The 20507-nt window shown below is 46.8% G+C and overlaps 1 non-coding gene across 1 annotated transcript; it reads left to right on the top strand.

Moving 5' to 3' along the window:
* Positions 1-19193: 19193 nt before the first annotated feature.
* Trnas-gga (transfer RNA serine (anticodon GGA)) lies at positions 19194-19277 on the top strand. Its single transcript is given in 2 exon segments — positions 19194-19233; positions 19243-19277. It is a non-coding gene; the product is annotated as a tRNA-Ser (tRNA).
* Positions 19278-20507: the final 1230 nt, after the last annotated feature.

The following is a 20507-nucleotide window of genomic DNA, read 5'->3' as shown; positions in this document are numbered from 1 at the left end:
ATGTCATATTTACTTGGGTCAAGGTTGATAAAGTACTTAAACAGATAACTGTTCCTCACTTTGTGTTTGGGTTTTGTATTAAAGACAGTCAGTGAAGCATTTCTACACCTCATCTCTCTCGCACATGCTCTCATCTGTATCTTGGAGATTTTCCACTGGCATGGTCTGATTTTTCTTACATTGTCTTCTTATTCCTTGCCCATTCCCTAAATTGCCTCTTTTTGCATTATTATTATTATTATTATTATTGTTATTATTGTTATTATTGTTATTGTTATTATTACTATTATTATTATTATTATTATTATTATTATTATTATTATTATTATTATTATTATTTTACTTTTTCACACTTAACTGTGCATGCTTTCTTTTAACTACAGTCCTTCATATTCAGGGATATTTTATTAATACAAAGGTATTTTTGATATCAGAAGGTCATACACTGACCTGACCCATTATTCCAATTGTTTTGTGTGTTCTGTCAGCTTCACTTTTTTAGTTAGCCTCTTCATTACCACTCTTAATAATTTTTCATATCAGTTTGAAGACATGTTGGAAGCAGAATCTTTACTCCAAAGATAGTAGGCATCCAAACAAGCCTCAGAAGACACAGCGGTACTGGCCGGTGGGTGTGTCATCCTCAGCTGACAGTCGTTAGTAGATGCAGATACGAAAGGGTGTGTGCTCAGCACATCACTCTCCTGGTCATTGTCTGTTTTTGTCACTGGAGCTGCTGCTACTTGATTGTGTAACTCCTCAGTTGACCTCAGAAGGGTTGAAGTCCATAAATTTTATCAGCTGAAGGCATGCTGTATAAGGAAGTCGGCTACCTTGTTCGGCACTTCCTTCATAATTGTCTTACTTACTCGTTGGTAAACAATTGGATCTGTATCATTCACCCCAGAGTGAAGTATCTGTGATTGCATGTTGGTACTGAAAATGAGAATGCTTTGAATATTAAATGTTGCAAATTTTGCTAGATCATGGGGTTTCTTGTTGAAAGAGACTCAAGAATGACATGCATGACATATTTGAAATTACTGTCACTTTATAGCACCTGGTTATTGGTCATGATGATATATCTGCAGCTTTAAAGTGCCAATGTATATTTGTTGTTTGTGTGCTTGGAATTTGAATTGCTGACCCAGCTACTATTTTTTAATAAATTTTGTGTAATATAAGCTTAGTTGATGAATTTCATGTAGCAGCATCTTCACAGGGCATTGAATGTGTGGTAAGTACTCTGATATTTCATGTTTTCGTAGTTACAAAACCAAAAATTTTTTCCAGGGTGACTGATTCCCATAAAGTTGGTTCATGCAGTGGTTAAGGTACTGGAATATTTGTCTGAAAGAGTGAGGTCCACTTCGCCAACTAACCATTTTGAGGCGTCCCCCATTGTTTACTTTTAGCTAACAGGTTCTTCAACAACCCAATGTCTGATTTCCTCCTCTGTCCATTTAGATTACAACGTTATTGTGTAGTAGAGATGCTGAGATGCAGATAGGCACAACAAAAAGACTGCAAAGTTATAGCTTTCAGCCATTAAGGTCTTAATCTACAATAGACACGTGTACACACACTCATGCAAACACTGTTCACACATGACTGCAGTGTCAGGCAACTGAAGCCACAATGAAGCAGCAGCACCAGTGCATAATGGGAGTGCACTGGGTGGTGGTAAGGAGGAGGCTGGGGCAGGGAGGGGGAGGGATAGTATGGTGGGGGTGTCAGTGAAGTGCTGCAGGTTAGCCGGAGGGCAGGGGAGAGGTGGGAAGACTAGGTGTGGTGGTGGAATGATGGGTGTGTAATGCTGGAAATGGAACAGGGAGGGGCTGGGTGGGTGAGGGCTATGACAATGAATGTTGAGGCCAGGAGGATTACAGGAACATAGTATGTATAACATGAGTTCTCACCTGTGCAATTCAGAAAATCTGGTGGTAGTGGGAACGATTCAAATGGCCCAGGTTGTAAAGCAGTCATTGAAATGAAGGTGTCATGTTTGACAGTGTGCTCAGCAATAGTGGTCCACTTGTTTCTTGACCACAGTTTGTCAGTGGCCATTGATGAAGACAGACAGCTTGTTGGTTGTCGTGCCTAAATACAATGCAGCACAATGGTTGCAGCTTAACTTGTAGACCACAATACTGGTTTCACAGCTGGCCCTGCCTTTGATGCGATAGGTGGTGATAGTGATCAGACTGGGGTAGGTGGTGGTGGGAGGATGTAGGGGAGAGGCTCTGTATCTAGATATGTTACAGGGTATGAGCCATGAGGTAAGGTCATTTCAGAGCACACCCTTGCCACCCCTCCCACAGTGGTATCCTGCCATTCATTTATTTATTTATTTATTTATTTTTTTTTGGGTCATCAGTCTACTCACTGGTTTGATGCGGCCCACCACGAATTCCTCCCCTGTGCTAACCTCTTCATCTCAGAGTAGCACTTGCAACCTACGTCGTCAATTATTTGCTTGACGTATTCCAATCTCTGTCTTCCTCTACAGTTTTTGCCTTCTACAGCTCCGTCTAGTACCATGGAAGTCATTACCTCATATCTTAGCAGATGTCCTATCATCCTGTCCCTTCTCCTTATCAGTGTTTTCCACATATTCCTTTCCTCTCCGATTCTGCATAGAACCTCCTCATTCCTTACCTTATCGGTCCACCTAATTTTCAACATTGGTCTATAGCACCACATCTCAAATGCTTCGATTCTCTTCTGTTCCGGTTTCCCCACAGTCCATGTTTCACTGCCATACAATGCTGTACTCCAGACGTACATCCTCAGAAATTTCTTCCTCAAATTAAGGCCGGTGTTTGATATTAGTAGACTTCTCTTGGCCAGAAATGCTTTTTTTGCCATAGCGAGACTACTTCTCATGTCTTCCTTGCTCCGTCCGTCATTAGTTATTTTACTGCCTAGGTAGCAGAATTCCTTAACTTCATTGACTTTGTGACCATCAATACTGACAAGTTTCTCGCTGTTCTCATTTCTACTACTTCTCATTACCTTCGTCTTTCTCCGATTTACTCTCAAACCATATTGTGTTCTCATTAGACTGTTCATTCCGTTCAGCAGATCATTTAATTCTTCTTCACTTCCACTCAGGATAGCAATGTCATCAGCGAATCGTATCATTGATATCCTTTCACCTTGTATTTTAATTCCACTCCTGAACCTTCCTTTATTTCCCTCATTGCTTCCTCGATGTACAGATTGAAGAGTAGGGGCGAAAGGCTACAGCCTTGTTTTACTTTCTTCTTAATATGAGCACTTCGTTCTTGATCGTCCACTCTAATTATTCCCTCTTGGTTGTTGTACACATTGTATATGACCCGTCTCTACCTACAGCTTACCCCCACTTTTTTCAGAATCTCAAACAGCTTGCACCATTTTATATTGTCGAACGATTTTTCCAGGTCGACAAATCCTATGAACGTGTCTTGATTTTTCTTCAGCCTTTCTTCCATTATTAGCGGTAACGTCAGAATTGCCTCTCTCGTGTCTTTACTTTTCCTAAAGCCAAACTAATCGTCACCTAGCGCATTCTCAATTTTCTTTTCCATTCTTCTGTATATTATTCTTGTAAGTAGCCTCAATGCATGAGCTCTTAAGCTGATTGTGCGATAATTCTCGCACTTGTCAGCTCTTGCCATCTTCGGAATTGTGTGGATGATGTTTTTCCGAAAGTTATATGGTATGTCGCCAGACTCGTATATTCTACACACCAACGTGAATAGTCGTTTTGTTGCCACTTCCCCTAATGATTTTAGAAATTGTGATGGAATATCTATCCCTTCTGCCTTATTTGACCGTAAGTCCTCCAAAGCTCTTTTAAATTCCAATTCTAATACTGGATCCCCTATCTCTTCTAAATCGACTCCTGTTTCTTCTTCTATCACATCAGACAAATCTTCACCCTCATAGAGGCAATCAATGTATTCTTTCCACCTATCTGCTCTCTCCTCTGCATTTAACAGGGGAATTCCTGTTGCACTCTTAATGTTACCACTGTTGCTTTTAATGTCACCAAAGGTTATTGACTTTCCTATATGCTGAGTCTGTCCTTCCTACAATCATATCTTTTTCGATGTCTTCACATTTTTCCTGCATCCATTTCGTCTTAGCTTCCCTGCACTTCCTATTTATTTCATTCCTCAGCGACATGTACTTCTGTATTCCTGATTTTCCCAGAACATGTTTGTACTTCCTCCTTTCATCAATCAACTGAAGTATTTCTTCTGTTACCCATGGTTTCTTCGCAGCTACCTTCTTTGTACCTATGTTTTCCTTCTCAACTTCTGTGATGGCCCTTTTTAGAGATGTCCATTCCTCTTCAACTGTGCTGCCTACTGCGCTATTGCTTATTGCTGTATCTATAGCATTAGAGAAGTCCAAATGTATCTCATCATTCCTTAGAACTTCCGTATCCCACTTCTTAGCGTATTGATTCTTCCTGACTAATGTCTTGAACTTCAGGCTACTCTTCATCACTACTATATTGTGATCTGAGTGTATATCTGCTCCTGGGTACGCCTTACAATCCAGTATCTGATTTCGGAATATGTCTGACCATGATGTAATCTAATTGAAATCTTCCCGTATCTTCCGTCCTTTTCCAAGTATACCTCCTCCTCTTGTGATTCTTGAACAGGGTATTCGCTATTACTAGCTGAAACTTGTTACAGAACTTAGTCTTTCTCCTCTTTCATTCCTTGTCCCAAGCCCTATTCTCCTGTAACCTTTTCTTCTACTCCTTCCCCTACAACTGCATTCCAGTCGCCCATGACTATTAGATTTTCGTTCCCCTTTACATACTGCATTACCCTTTCAATATCCTCATACACTTTCTCTATCTGTTCATCTTCAGCTTGTGACATCGGCGTGTATACCTGAGCTATCTTTGTCGGTGTTGGTCTGCTGTCGATTCTGATTAGAACAACCCGGTCACTGAACTGTTCGCTGTAACACACCCTGTGTCCTACCTTCCTATTCATAACGAATCCTACACCTGTTATACCATTTTATGCTGCTGTTGATATTACCCGATACTCATCTGACCAGAAATCCTTGTCTTCCTTCCACTTCATTTCACTTACCCCTACTATATCTAGATTGAGCCTTTGCATTTCCCTTTTCAGATTTTCTAGTTTCCCTACCACGTTCAAGCTTCTGACATTCCACGCCCCGACTCGTAGAACATTATCCTTTCGTTGATTATTCACTCTTGGCAGTCCCCTCCTGGAGATCCGAATGGAGGACTATTCGGGATTCTTTTGCCAATGGAGAGATCATCATGACACTTCTTCAACTACAGGCCACATGTCCCTCAGATACATGTTACGTGTCTTTAATGCAGTGGTTTCCATTGCCTTCTGCATCCTCGTGTCGTTGATCATTGCTGGTTCTTCCGCCGTTAGGGGCAATTTCCCACCCCTAGGACAAGAGAGTGCCCTGAACCTCTATCCGCTCCTCCGCCCTCTTTGACAAGGCCGTTCGCAGAATGAGGCTGATTTCATATGCCGGAAGTCTTCGGCCGCCAATGCTGATTATTTGTCAAAATTTAGGCAGTTGCGGGGATCGAACCCGGGACTGAAGACGTTTTGATTATGAATCAAAAACGCTACCCTTACACCTCGGGTGTAGGGGCTGTTCATGGGCACTGACAAAATGTGGCCAAGAAATAAGTGGATCACCCTGTTGCTGAGCACGCTGCCAAACATGAAATCTTTCATTTCAATGACTGCTTCACAGTGCCACACGGATCCTTCCACCAACACCAGCTTTTCTGAACTGTCCAGGTGGGAACCTTCCCTGCAGTACATCCTACTTTCCCATAATCTTCCTGGCCTTAATCTTCGCAATCACTCTCCTCACCCATCCAGCCTCTTCCCTGTTCCCATTCCAGCACTACACAGCTTTCATTCCACCACCACACCCAGTGTTTTTATTTCTCTTTTTCCACTGCCACCCCCTTTCCACCTCTCCCATGCCCTCTGTCTAACCTGCAGCACCTCACTGTCTGACACCCTCCCTGCCCCCCCCAGCGGGTCCGGGGGTTAGAATAGACCTGAGATATTCTTGCCTGTCGTAAGAGGTGACTAAAAGGAGTCCCTCCCCCTCCAGGGGGTAGTTAGCGCCTGCGTCCAGAGAGGGATGGTTCCACGACCTATATTTGCGGTAATTGTAATTTCGGTTTTTTACTTCTGGTTTCTTCCTTCCTTTGGTTGGTTCCTTTATTTTTTCTTCTCCATCTCACTGTCTTCCTTGCCTCCTCCTCCTCTTCCTTGCCTCCTCCTCCTCTTCCTTGCCTCCTCCTCCTCTTCCTTGCCTCCTCCTCCTCTTCCTTGCCTCCTCCTCCTCTTCCTTGCCTCCTCCTCCTCTTCCTTGCCTCCTCCTCCTCTTCCTTGCCTCCTCCTCCTCTTCCTTGCCTCCTCCTCCTCTTCCTTGCCTCCTCCTCCTCTTCCTTGCCTCCTCCTCCTCCTCCTCTTCCTTGCCTCCTCCTCCTCCTCCTCTTCCTTGCCTCCACCTCCTACTCCTCTTCCTTGCCTCCTCCTCCTCTTCCTTGCCTCCTCCTCCTCCTCTTCCTTGCCTCCTCCTCCTCCTCTTCCTTGCCTCCTCCTCCTCCTCTTCCTTGCCTCCTCCTCCTCCTCTTCCTTGCCTCCTCCTCCTCCTCTTCCTTGCCTCCTCCTCCTCCTCTTCCTTGCCTCCTCCTCCTCCTCTTCCTTGCCTCCTCCTCCTCCTCTTCCTTGCCTCCTCCTCTTCCTTGCCTCCTCTTCCTTGCCTCCTCCTCCTCCTCCTCCTCCTCCTCCTCTTCCTTGCCTCCTCCTCCTCCTCCTCCTCCTCCTCTTCCTTGCCTCCTCCTCCTCCTCCTCCTCTTCCTTGCCTCCTCCTCCTCCTCCTCCTCCTCCTCTTCCTTGCCTCCTCCTCCTCCTCCTCCTCTTCCTTGCCTCCTCCTCCTCCTCCTCCTCCTCTTCCTTGCCTCCTCCTCCTCCTCCTCCTCCTCCTCCTCCTCGCCTCCTTCTCGACTTGGCACATGGTCCGAAGGACTCAGTCCCTCTGGTGGCCTTGCGACGCCGCTTTTATTCCATCATGGTCACGTATCAGGGCTCTGGCGTTGTCTATACCGATGGTTCGATGCTTGCTGGTCGTGTCAGTTATGCACTAACTCAAGGGGACCATTCTGAACATCATTCGTTGCCGTCTGGCTGCAGTGTTTACACTGCTGAGCTGGTCGCCATCTTTCGTGCCCTAGTGTATATCCGCTCCTGTTCAGGTGAGTCCTTCGTTATCTGCAGCGATTCCCTGAGCGGTTTACGAGCTCTCGACAAGTGTTTCCCTTGTTCTCGTCTGGTGATGGCTATCCAAGAGTCCCTGCATACTCTTGCCCGTTGCGGCAGATCTGTGGTCTTTGTTTGGACCCCGGGCCATGTTGGGATACCCGGAAATGAAACTGTTGACCGCCTGGCGAAAGAGGCCACTAGTGCACCATCTCTGGAGATTGGCCTCCCAGCGACTGATTTGCGGGCACTATTACGCCGCAAAGTTTTCGATTTATGGGACACTGATTGGCGCAACCTGCTCGTGCCAAACAAACTCCGCCGTATCAAGGAGACGAATACTGTGTGGCGGTCATCCATGCGAGCCAACCGCAGGGAATCAGTCGTCCTTTGTTGGCTCCACATTGGCCACACCCGACTCACGCACAGTTATTTACTGTGTCGTGAGGATCCCCCTCTTTGTCGTTGTGGGGCGTCCTTGACGGTGGTCCATATTCTGTTGGAGTGCGCCCTTTTATCTGTGCTCAGGCAGACTTTTGCGCTGCCTGATACGCTCTCTGCGGTTTTATCTGACGACTCTTCCATAGCGGACATATTCGGGCAGGGGGATTTTATCGCTTAATGTGTGAGAGTTTTTTGTGTTGATTCTGGCCTATGGCCTACGATTTGTCTGATTTTTCTCTTTTTGTTTGTATGGTCGGCCAACCACCGTTACACTCTGTGTGATTTTAGTTCGACTTGTCTGGTCTTTGTCTACCTTTCTCTTGTTCTGTGTCGTCTGTCTTATCGTCTGTTGATCGTTTTTATTCTCTGTGGGTGTTTTTAGTATTTAGAAAAAGGGACCGATGACCATAGCAGTCTGGTTCCTTTAACCCCCACAAACCAACCAACCAACCTTCTCCTTGCCTTCTTCTCCTTGCCTCAATACTGGCGCCCCTACTTTTCTTTCAGACACATCTCACACCTATTCCCATTTAGACCTCTGTATGCACTACCTAACTTGCACGCCGGTTTCAGTGGGATGCACTTTCTGATACATATTCGAGTGACCACTTCCCATGTGTTATCCATCTCCTGCATCATACCCCCTCTCCGTGGTCAACTAGTTGGAACATCTCCAAAGCAGACTGGGGGCTCTTCTCTTCCAGGGCGACCTTCCAGGATCAAACCATCACAAGCTGTAATAGTCAGGCCGCACACCTCAAGGAAGTCATTCTCACAGCTGCTGAATATTCCATCCCTCACACTACTTCTCCACGCCGCGTACCGGTTCCCTGGTGGACCGCAGCATGTAGAGACGCCTTACGTGCTCGTCGACGTGCTTTACGCACCTTTAAACGCCATCTTGCAGTGGCGAATTGTATCAATTATAAACGATAACGTGCGCAGTGTCGTCGTATTATTAAAGAAAGCCAGCTGGGCTGCTTTCACAAGCACCTTAAACAGTTTTACTCCTTCTGTTGTCTGGGGTAGCGTGCGCCGGCTATCTGGCACTAAGGTCCACTCACCAGTTCCTGGCTTGACGGTCGCGAATGACGTCCTTGTGGCCCCTGAGGATGTCTCTAATGCCTTCGGCCCCTTTTTCGCAGAGGTTTCGAGCTCCGCTCATTACCACCCTGCCTTCCTCCCCAGAAACAGGCAGAGGAGGCTAGGCCACCTAACTTCCGCTCCTCGAATCGTGAAAGTTATAATGCCCCATTCACCATGCAGGAACTCGAAAATGCACTTGCCCGGTCACGGTCCTCCGCTCCAGGGCCTGATTCTATTCGTATTCAGATGCTGAAGAACCTTTCTCCTGCGGGTAAAGGTTTCCTTCTTTGCACTTATAATCGCATCTGGATTGAGGGACATGTTCGCACATGCTGGATCGAGTCTATTGTTGTACCGATTCCTAAGCCGGGGTGGACAAGCACTTGCCTTCCAGTTATCGACCCATCTCGCTTACCAGCTGTGTCTGTAAGGTGATGGAGCGAATGGTTAACTCTTGTTTGGTTTGGCTGCTCGAATCTCGACGCCTACTTACCAATGTACAACTTGGATTTCGTAGGCGCCGCTATGCTGTTAACCATCTGCTTACCTTGTCGACCTTCATTATGAATAACTTCTTGCGGAAGCGCCCGACCACGGTTGTGTTCTTTGATTTGGAGATGGCTTACGACACCTGTTGGAGTGTGGGCATTCTCCGCACCATGCATACATGGGGCCTTCGCGGTCGCCTCCCTCTTTTTATTCGTTCCTTTTTAATGGATCGACAGTTCAGGGTACGGGTGGGTTCTGTCCTGTCAGACACAATTCGCCAGGAGAATGGGGTGCCACGGGGCTCAGTTTTGAGTGTCGCTCTCTTCGCTATAGCGATCAATCCAATAATGGATTGCCTCCCAGCTGATGTCTCAGGCTCCCTTCTCGTGGACGATTTTACCTTCTATTGCAGCGCGTTGTGTACATGTTTCCTGGAGCGCTGTTTTCAGCGTTCTCTTGACCGTCTTTACTCCTGGAGTGTCTCCAATGGCTTCCGTTTTTTGCCGAGAAGACGGTCTGTATTAACTTATGGCGCTACAGAGTTTCTCCCACCATCCTTAAAACTCGGTCCCGTTGCTCTCCCATTCGTAGAGACAACAAAATTTTTAGGTCTTACATTTGACAGGAAACTTAGCTGGTCTCCACATGTGTCATACACTCCTGGAAATTAAAATAACACCGTGAATTCATTGTCCCAGGAAGGGGAAACTTTATTGACACTTTCCTGGGGTCAGATACATCACATGATCACACTGACAGAACCACAGGCACATAGACACAGGCAACAGAGCATGCACAATGTCAGCACTAGTACAGTGTATATCCACCTTTCGCAGCAATGCAGGCTGCTATTCTCCCATGGAGACCATCGCAGAGATGCTGGACTTAGTCCTGTGGAATGGCTTGCCATGCCATTTCCACCTGGCGCCTCAGTTGGACCAGCGTTCGTGCTGGACTTGCAGACCACGTGAGACGACGCTTCATCCAGTCCCAAACATGCTCAATGGGGGACAGATCCGGAGATCTTTCTGGCCAGGGTAGTTGACTTACACCTTCTAGAGCACGTTGGGTGGCACAGGATACATGCGGACATGCATTGTCCTGTTGGAACAGCAAGTTCCCTTGCCGGTCTAGGAATGGTAGAACGATGGGTTCGATGACGGTTTGGATGTACCGTGCACTATTCAGTGTCCCTCGACGATCACCAGAGGTGTACGGCCAGTGTAGGAGATCGCTTCGCACACCATGATGCCGGGTGTTGGCCCTGTGTGCCTCGGTCGTATGCAGTCCTGATTGTGGCGCTCACCTGCACGGCGCCAAACACGCATACGACTATCATTGGCACCAAGGCAGAAGACTCTCATCGCTGAAGACGACATGTCTCCATTCGTCCCTCCATTCACGCCTGTCGCGTCACCACTGGAGGCAGGCTGCACGATGTTAGGGCGTGAGCGGAAGACGGCCTAACGGTGTGCGGGACTGTAGCCCAGTTTCATGGAGATGGTTGCGAATGGTCCTCGCCGATACCCCAGGAGCAACAGTGTCCCTAATTTGCTGGGCAGTGGCGGTGCGGTCCCCTACGGCACTGCGTAGGATCCTACGGTCTGGGCGTGCATCCGTGCATTGATGCGGTCCGGTCCCAGGTCGATGGGCACATGTACTGTGGAGACCTCACGCCCCATGTGTTGAGCAATTCGGCGGTACGTCCACCCGGCCTCCCGCATGCCCACTATATGCCCTCGTTCAAAGTCCGTCAACTGCACATACGGTTCACGTCCACGCTGTCGCGGCATGCTACCAGTGTTAAAGACTGCGATGGAGCTCCGAATGCCACGGCAAACTGGCTGACACTGACGGCGGCGGTGCACAAATGCTGCGCAGCTAGCGCCATTCGACGGCCAACACCGCGGTTCCTGGTGTGTCTACTGTGCCGTGCATGTGATCATTGCTTGTACAGCCCTCTCGCAGTGTCCAGAGCAAGTATGGTGGGTCTGACACACCAGTGTCAATGTGTTCTTTTTTCCATTTCCAGGAGTGTATTTGGCTGCCCATTGTACCCATTCTCTAAATGTCCTCTGTGTTCTCAGTGGTATGTCGTAGGGAGCAGATTGAACCGTCCTACTTCACCTATATCGTCCGATCCAAGCTGGATTATGGGAGCTTCATATACTCCTCTGCACGGTCGTCCATCTTACGCCGCCTCAACTCCATACATTGGGGTTTACGTCTTGCGATCAGAGCATTTTATACTAGTCCCGTCGAGAGTCTTCATGCTGAAGCCGGTGAATTGCCACTCACCTACTGGCGCGATATATCGCTTTGTCGTTATGCCTGTCGGCTACTGTCAATGCCCGACCACCCATCGTATTGTTCCTTTTTTGACCACTCTCTGGACCATCAATACGGGGGGCTAGCATCTGAATCATGTTAGGCCCCAGACCATGCAGGGATTGCACTGTGCCAAGTATCCATTGCTGAGGCTGGGTGGTGCCCATGGGGAGAATCTCCATTCGGAGTGGGTGGCATCGTGGCAGATCAGCTGCAAATGAGGCGGACGAAGTTATTTCCCGCTGGTGGCCATAAGGCCGCAGTAGTCTCTTTGAAAGGACACTCCTCCTTCAATGCAGGAAGATAAGTTTCTAAAATGTTCTCTTTCCTCGTAACACGACGGAAGGGATGTAGGGCTATGGGGCAAGCACACCCCATAGTACTTGAATTGTACAAGGACTGGGTGATAATGATACCATCTTGGCCACAAAGCCTGTGTTCTTTGTGGACAACATAGCAGACAAGTTTGGGGAACTGGCAAACATCTCTAAAATGAAAAGTGGGTCAATTCTGATCAAAAGTCATCACCTGCCCAGTCATGGACACTGCTAACTTCGAACAAGCTGGGTTACATAACGGTGACTGTCACTCCCCATAAGGCTAAATTTAGTTCAGGGCATAATTTTCCATAGAGGCCTGCTCTTACAATCTGACGAGCTACATGCCAACTTGGAGCAATGGTGTGCACACATTGTCGGTTGCAATACATAGACGGCCAAAGGACAAAAGGTAGCTACCGGTGCCTTCATTTTGTCTCCCTCCTCCTGTGCGGTGCTTAAAATGCTTGAAATTTGGGCACATGTCTTTATGTTGCAACACTATCCCCATAAGTAGAGATTGTAGATGACTGCTGCATGTGAATGCTCCCTGTGCACTCCCCCCACCCCCTCCGTAAGTCAGTTGTGGAAAGCACTGTTCTACCAGATTGCACTGTTTTCCATAGAGAAAAGAAAATACTGAAATACAAGACAATAGACAAAATGAGTTACCAAGAGGCAGAGAAGGAAAAGTGGCTGCACCCAGCAAATCAAATATTGTCATATGGTGCAGCTATGATGTCACCCACCCCCTAGTCGACCCTCAGGGCTACTCAACCATGCCTGTCCCCATGATGGTTGGGACTAACCTCTACCTACTTCCACCACACCTACTACAGAATGAATGGCTTTCCATCCACCAGGGACATTGGTCCCCACTTCCTAGCCAGAGGCAAATCACCTTCCTCCAGCCTCTCACACCCAGACGGTGTCCTTCGGGATACTTTCTTGCAAGGTTTCTGGAAGTCTACAATCGGACACCAGGCAGTGGCGTAAGGAGCTACAGGCTGTTGGATGCAGGGCTTTACGATCATTCTATTTCACTGAAAATAATTCAGAGAATTTGCAGTTATCAAAATCCTCTGAGGAGAGGAAAGACAAGAAAATGTTCTCCAAGGAGGACAATCCAGTGGCTCCCACGCCACCAGAACTCACATGTTCCACTCCTGTGGCGAAGGTGGAGGTTCCAGAGGTCCCTGAGTTCCTGGTTTGCACAACACAACGGAACCTGGAACCTATGTATATTGATGCCATAAATCCTCAACCAGTGGCAGCAGGTGAACCTAAGGCATAACTTACCCTTTGCTCCCTTAATGTCCTCACTGTACATTGTAATTATTCTCAAGTGGAGTTTGAGCAGTTCTTTCCATAACCTGGCTGAGCTATGACATCTTTTAAGCAAATCACGTGCCTTCAGCATTGCCTTTCAGGAGACATGGTTTCCAGCAGCAGAAGACTCCAGCCCTTCGTGGATACAGGGAATATGGTAAAAATCATGCTGCCTGTGACTGGGTGTTGGTCAGAATTCGCACTTGCGTTCTAGACACTCTACATAATGAACTTGTGCCCCTAGTACACTTTTGGAGGCTGTGGCTGTGTGGGTAACAGCATTTCATATTCCCATCTGCAGTATTTACCTCCCACATGATGATGAAGTGTCTCAGAACATACTGTTTGAATTGGTTTCTCTATCACCACCTTCCCTAATCTTGGCTGATTTCAATGCCCATAACCCTGTGTGTGGGGTGGAACCATGGTCACTGGCTGCGGTAAGGACCTCTGAAATCTACTGGAACAAGTTGACCTCTCTCTCTTAAATACTGGTACCTGCACACACTTCAGTCTGGCAAATGGAACGTTCTGAGCCATAGGCTTTTCGATTTTAAGTCCTTCTTGTCTCCCAACACTCCACTGAAAGGTCCACAAAGACATGTATAGAAGTGCCCACTTCTCGATCTTCCTGTCTCACCCTAGTGTCACTCCCGTGGACACCTGCTCAGATGGGCTCTCAACAGTGCTGACCCCCTCCCCCCTCCAGAGCGCTTGCCACTTTTCAGTGGGTTTGTGCTTGCCTACCCCGGGGCTGCAACCTTTGCATCACTTTTCCCTTCTGTGCTGTATGTCTATCTTCTTGCTGTTCTTTTTCCCCTCCCTTGGGAACATGTCCGGGGTATTATTGGGAATGTTCTGCATTCTGTCACTGAGATGCAAACAGTCACACCTTTGTTTTTCGCTCCCTTTTCTATTCTTCGTTTCCCTACTCCTCTTGTTCCTCCGCTTTGGCGTTTGAGGATACTCTTTTTTCTTTTTTTTCTCCTCCCTGTGTGCTCCTGAAGGCTGGCTCACGTGTCTGACGCGTAAAAGGTGACTCGGTAATTCGTAGTCCCCAGCTCCGGGTGGACATATCTCTGGTACAGGCCAGGCCCAGGCAGGGGTGTTTGCCTGAGCTGTAATATTCCCGAATTGCCAATTGGCCCCTCTGTCAGGTGTTTGGGAGGTGTGGCCTGAGGTGTTAACTATCATCTAAGGCAGGTGCGCCTCCTTTTGAAGGAGGTCCCCAGTTGGAAGGAGCACACCATTGGAGACACTGACAATTATGGGGGATTTCCTTGCGATGATTCAATCATCCTCTTCTTTGATGTTTACAAAACACATACATAATGAGGCTGCTGATTTGAAGACCCTTTGTGCTGCATCGTGATTCCTTGTAGTATCATGTACAGAAGACGGTCAGTCATTTGCATTGGTCAATCTGTTTGTTATTCAAAACGGTGTTGATGCCATTGCTGGGCCTGTGAAACCCTGCTCTCGCTTATGGAATAGCACTTTGCTTCTGGAGCAGGCTTCTGGTTCCAAAGCACAACCACTACTTACTACCTCGCTGCTTCACCACTATCCTGTTCATGTCGACACATGTAGAGCTTTGAATTCTTCCTGTGGAGTAATTCACACCAGGCTGCCTGACGGGCTAACAGGCTGAAATAAAATCATACCTCTGTGATCAGGGTGTCACTGCCGTTCATTGTGTAATGAAAAAGGTAAATTATTCCTTGGAGCCCACCCGCACTCTTTTCCTCAGCTTTAATAGGGTGGTGCTGCCATCCAAGATTAAAGCTGGCTATGAAATTACAATCCAGCCGTACATACCAAATCCCGTGCACTGCCACCAGAGTCATCGTTTCAACCACACTTGAACATCTTGTCAATACCCAGCCAAATGAATAACCTGTGGTAGGGATGCACACAAGGGCGAATGTCCGCCTCTTTCTCCCCGCTGTATCAACTGCAATGGCGGCCATGCTGCCTCCTCCCGGGATTATTCCGTGTATCTAGATGAGTGGGCTGTTCAGGAGATTCGGGTAACGGAAAAGAGCCTTACCCTACAGCTTGCAAGTTACTGGCCAGTCCCAAATCCTGTGTTCTCCCGCCTGGCACCTATAGTTCAGTTCTTGTTACCCCTCACTCCATGAAGGACATGGCCACGCAAACATGCGACCTAAAATATGGCTCTGAGGTCGCCCAGTGTCAAGGTAGCATTGCTGTCCCCCCGTCCCGCTGTGCTCCAAACACTTTCTCGCCTAAGGGGGCGAAGGTACCCACTACACAACCGGCAGGCAGGAAAGAACAGGAGTAGTAATCCAGAGATGACTTCCTCCGTCCCTCCAGCCAAATACCAAACCACTAAAGACAAACAGTCAGGCAGTAGAAGCTGACTGCAGCAGACGCAGCAACAGATAAGTAAACCGCTTTTGTGACGTTTACGAGTTCCTAACCAGGTGCGAATTTTATTATATCGTCTGTGTGCTTTAATAGTTTAGCTTCTTGAGTTTGTGCATGTAAATTTAAAATCTAATAGCGACAGTTCTCGCGTTTTCGTTTGTATCCGAAAGGAAACCGATTTTGTAATATATTACAAGTTCTTATCAGGGGCAAATTATTTAGTTTCACCTGAGTGCTTCAGTTGTTAGGTTCTTGAATATCTGCGTATTACTAGACACAGTTCGTGCGCTTTCGTCAGGGTCTACATTAGAGTTGCGCAGCATGTGCCGATAGTCCGTTTATCTGCATACTTTAGTTTTCCACGGTCTTTGGTATGGACTGGGACTGCGATTGTTGTGTGCAGATGCAATCAGAGTTTGTCACACTTCGCTCTCAGCTTCAGACTGTGATAGCTTTGGTTATGCAGATTGAGGCTGCAGTGGATGGGAACCATTGTTGTCAGTCGGCCATGGGGAGCCAACGGATGTCCAGCGCGTCAGTCCGATCGGTCTTCACCGGTGGCCAACCCAGTTGCTGCTCGCACTGAGGCTGATCCCTCACCTGTGGTCGAGTGGGAGGTCGCCCCAGGGCGAAGCAGGTAGTGAAAGACTTCCCAGATGGCCACATGTAAGGCCTCCCCAGTTTGTTTGACACAGGTTCCAGGTGCTGTCTGTGGCTGACACTGTTGCTGAGCCGGATGCTGTCACCTGCCCTGTTTCAGAGGAAGCTACTCAGCCTGCAAGATTCCTGCAATCGCAGAGGATGGGACTATTGGTAGTTGGGAGCTTCAACGTTAGGCGCGTTATGGGGCACCTTAGGGACTTGGCTGACAAGGAGGGTAAGAAAACCAATGTGCACTGCATGTGCATGCCGGGTGGAGTCATTCTTGAAGTGGAAAGGGTCCTCCTTGATGCCACGTAGAGCACAGGGTGCAGCCAACAGCAGGTGGTCGCTCACATCGCTACCAATTGTGTGTGTCGCTTTGGATCAGAAGAGATTCTCTCTGGTTTTGGGCAGCTAACAGAAGTGGTAAAGGCTACCAGTCTTGCTTGCAAGATGAAAGCAAGCCTGTCCGTTTGCAGCATAGTCGACAGGACCGATTGCGGACCTCTGGTACAGAGCCGAGTGGAGGGTTTGAATCAAAGGCTCAGACGGTTCTGCGACCATGTAGGCTGCAGATTCCTCGACTTCCGCCAAAGGGTGGTTGGGTTTCGGGTTCTGCTGAATAGGTCAGGTGTCCACTATACGCAGGAGGCGGCTACACGGGTAGCAGGGGCTGTGTGAGCGTGGACTGGGCGGTTTTTTTAGGTTAGAGGGTCTCGGGAAAACAGAAGGGCTTCAGTCAGAGGGTGCAGGCTTATCACAGGAAGAACATAGATACAGGAATCATTGGTATAACAGTTGCACATTGTCGTAGCTGTGTAGGGAAGGTACCAGAGCTCCAAACGCTAATAGAAAGCACTGATGCTCAAATCGTTATAGGCACTGAAAGCTGGCTAAAGCCGGATATAAGCTCAGCCGAAATTTTTGCGAAGAACCTAACGATGTTCCGAAAGGATAGGATAAACACGGTTAGCGGTGGCGTGTTCGTTGCTGTAAGTAGTAGTTTAACTTATCGTGAAATTGAAGTAGATACTTCCTGTAAGTTAGTATGGGCAGAGGTCATTGTTGGCAACCGAAATAAAATAATAATTGGATCGTTTTACCGACCTCCCAATTCAGATGATACAGTTGCTGAAAGGTTTAAAGAAAACTTGAGTTTGATTTCAAACACGTACCCGACTTACACGATAATAGTTGGTGGTGACTTTAATTTAACCTCGATATGTTGCCGAAAATACATGTTTTATTCCGGAGTTATGCATAACATATCATCTGAAATAGTGCTAAACGCATTCTCTGAAAATTATCTCGAGCAGTCAGTTCATGAGCCTACGCGAATAGTAAACGGTTGTGAAAACATACTTGACCTCTTAGCAACAAATAATCCTGAGTCAATAACCAGCATCAAAACCGATATAGGGATTAGTGAAACAGGGTTGTCGTAGCGAAACTGAATATTGTAATCCGCAAATCCTCAAAAAATAAGCGAAAAATACACCTATTCAAAAAAGCAGATGAAAATTTACTTGACGTCTTCCTGAGATACAATCTCCACTCATTTCCAAATTAATAATATAATTGTAGACCAGATGCGGCTTAAATTCAGAGAGATAGTATCGGCAGCAATTGAGTGGTTTATACCAAATTAACTAACAAATGACGGAGCTGATACTCCTTGGTACACAAAACGGATTAGAACACTGTTGCCGAAACAACGAAACAAACATGTCATAATTAAACATATGCAAAATCCCCATAATTGGCAATCCTTTAGAGAAGCTCGAAATTTAGCGCGGAGTTCAATGCGAGACGCCTATAACAGATCCACAAGGAAACTTTGTCTCGATACCTGGCAGAAAATCCAGAGAGATTCTGGTCGTATGTGAAGTATGTTAGCGGCAAGAAACAATCAATGCCTTCTCTGTGCAATAACAATGGAGATACTACAGAAGACAGAGCTGCCAAAGCAGATTTACTAAACACAGCCTTCCTAAATGCCTTCACGAAAGAACAGCTGTCAATATGAGTAACGTAGAAGTAGATATCCTCAGAGTACTGAAGCAACTCAAATCACAAAAAGCAAGTCTTCTGGTCCAGACTGTATACCAATTAGGTTCCTTTCGTAGTATGCTGATGCATTAGCTCCTTACTTAACAATCACATACAACCGTTCGCTCGACGAAACATCTGTACCCAAAGACTGTAAAGTTATACAGGTAACACCAATATTCAAGAAAGGTAGTAAGAGTAATCCACTAAATTACAGGCCCATATCGTTAACGTCGATATGCATCAGAATTTTAGAACATATATTGTGTTCGAACATTATGAATTACCTCGAACGAAACGGTCTATTGACACTGTCCACATGGGTTTAGAAAACCTCGTTCCTGTGAAACACAACTAGCTCTTTATTCGTATGAAGTGCTGAGTGCTATTGACAAGGGATTTCAGATCGATTCCATGTTCCTGGATTCCCGGAAGGCTTTTGACCCTGTACCACACAAGCGGCTCGTCGTAAAATTGCGTGCTTATGGAATATCGTCTCAGTTATGTTACTGGATTTGTGATTTCCTGCCAGTGAGGTCACAGTTCATAGTAATTGACGGAAAGTCATCGAGTAAAACAGAAGTTATTTCCCCAAGTTAGTGTTATAGGCCCTTTGCTGTTCCTTATCTATATAAACGATTTGGGAGACAATCTGAGCAGCCGTCTTCGTTTGTTTACAGATGACGCTGTCGCTTATCGACTAACAGTCATCAGAAGATCAAACTCCGAAACGATTTAGAAAAATATCTGAATGGTGCAAAAAATAGTTCACCCTAAATAACGAAAGGTATAATGTCATCCACATGAGTGCTAAAAGGAACTCGTTAAGCCGGCCTGGGTGGCCGAGCGGTTCTAGGCGCTACAGTCTGGAACCGCGCGACTGCTAGAGTCGCAGGTTCGAATCCTGCCTCGGGCATGGATGTGTGTGATGTCCTTAGGTTGGTTAGGTTTAAGTAGTTCTAAGTTCTAGGGAACTGATGACCTCAGAAGTTAAGTCCCATAGTGCTCAGAGCCATTTGAACTCGTTAAACTTCGGTTGCACGATAAATCAGTCTAATCTAAAAGCCGTAAATTCAACTTAATACCTAGGTATTACAGTTACGAACAACTTAAATTGGAAAGAACACGTAGAAAATGTTGTGGGGAAGGCAAACCAAAGGCTGCGTTTTATCGGCAGGACACTTAGAAAATTGTAACAGACCTACTAAGGAGACTGCCTACACTACACTTGTCCGTCCTCTTTTATAATACTGCTGCGCGGTGTGGAATCCTTACCAGATAGGACTGATGGAGTACCTCGAAAAAGTTCAAAGAAAGACAGTATGTTTTGTATTATCGCGAAATATGGGAGATAGTGTTCCAGAAATGATACAGGATTTCGGCTGGAAATCATTAAAAAAAAGGGTTTTTTCGTTACAATGGAATCTTCTGACGAAATTCCCAATCACCAGCTTTCTCCTCCAAATGCGAAAATATTTTGTTGACACCGACCTACATAGGAAGGAACGATCACCACGATAAAACAAGGGAAATCATAGCTCGCACAGACAGATACAGGTGTTCATTCTTCCTGCTCACTATACGAGATAGGAATAATAGAGAATTGTGAAGGTGGTTCGATGAACCCTCTGCCAAGCACTTACATGTGATTTGCAGAGTATCCATGTAGCTGTTCTCCTTCACCAAATCGAAGATCCTGCTTGACAGTGTGGCCACGCGGTTACCTAGCCCGGCTGGCCTCAGTATTGCTGGTGCGCACCACGAACGGTTTCTCAGTATTGGACTGAAGAGACTGACAGCACAAGCATGCCGATGCTTCTGTGGACCCCATGGAGCAGGATCCTTCTGCTTCTGTATTCTGTAGTAGTGATTCTCCAACGGCTGTCCTTCAGTGGCCACAGAGTTGCAACTCCTACAACTATTCCTCCTTATGACTGTTCTCCAATGGAATGTTCGCAGCCTTCGGTCCCATGAAGAGAACCTACAGCTGCCTCTAGCAACACAGCATCCCCTTGTAGTCTGCCTTCAGGAAACGAAATAGCGCCCTCGACACTGCTTTGAGCTTTCCTATTATTTAGTGATTCCTTTTGACCTTCCCTCTGGGGTTGGCATCCTATCTCACTGGGGCCTCATGCTGCTCATATGG

Source organism: Schistocerca gregaria, chromosome 4 (genome assembly GCF_023897955.1).
Source record: "Schistocerca gregaria isolate iqSchGreg1 chromosome 4, iqSchGreg1.2, whole genome shotgun sequence".
Lineage (NCBI taxonomy): Eukaryota > Metazoa > Arthropoda > Insecta > Orthoptera > Acrididae > Schistocerca > Schistocerca gregaria.
Note: the sequence above shows the minus strand (reverse complement) of the source record. Positions and strands in the feature narration are given on the sequence as shown.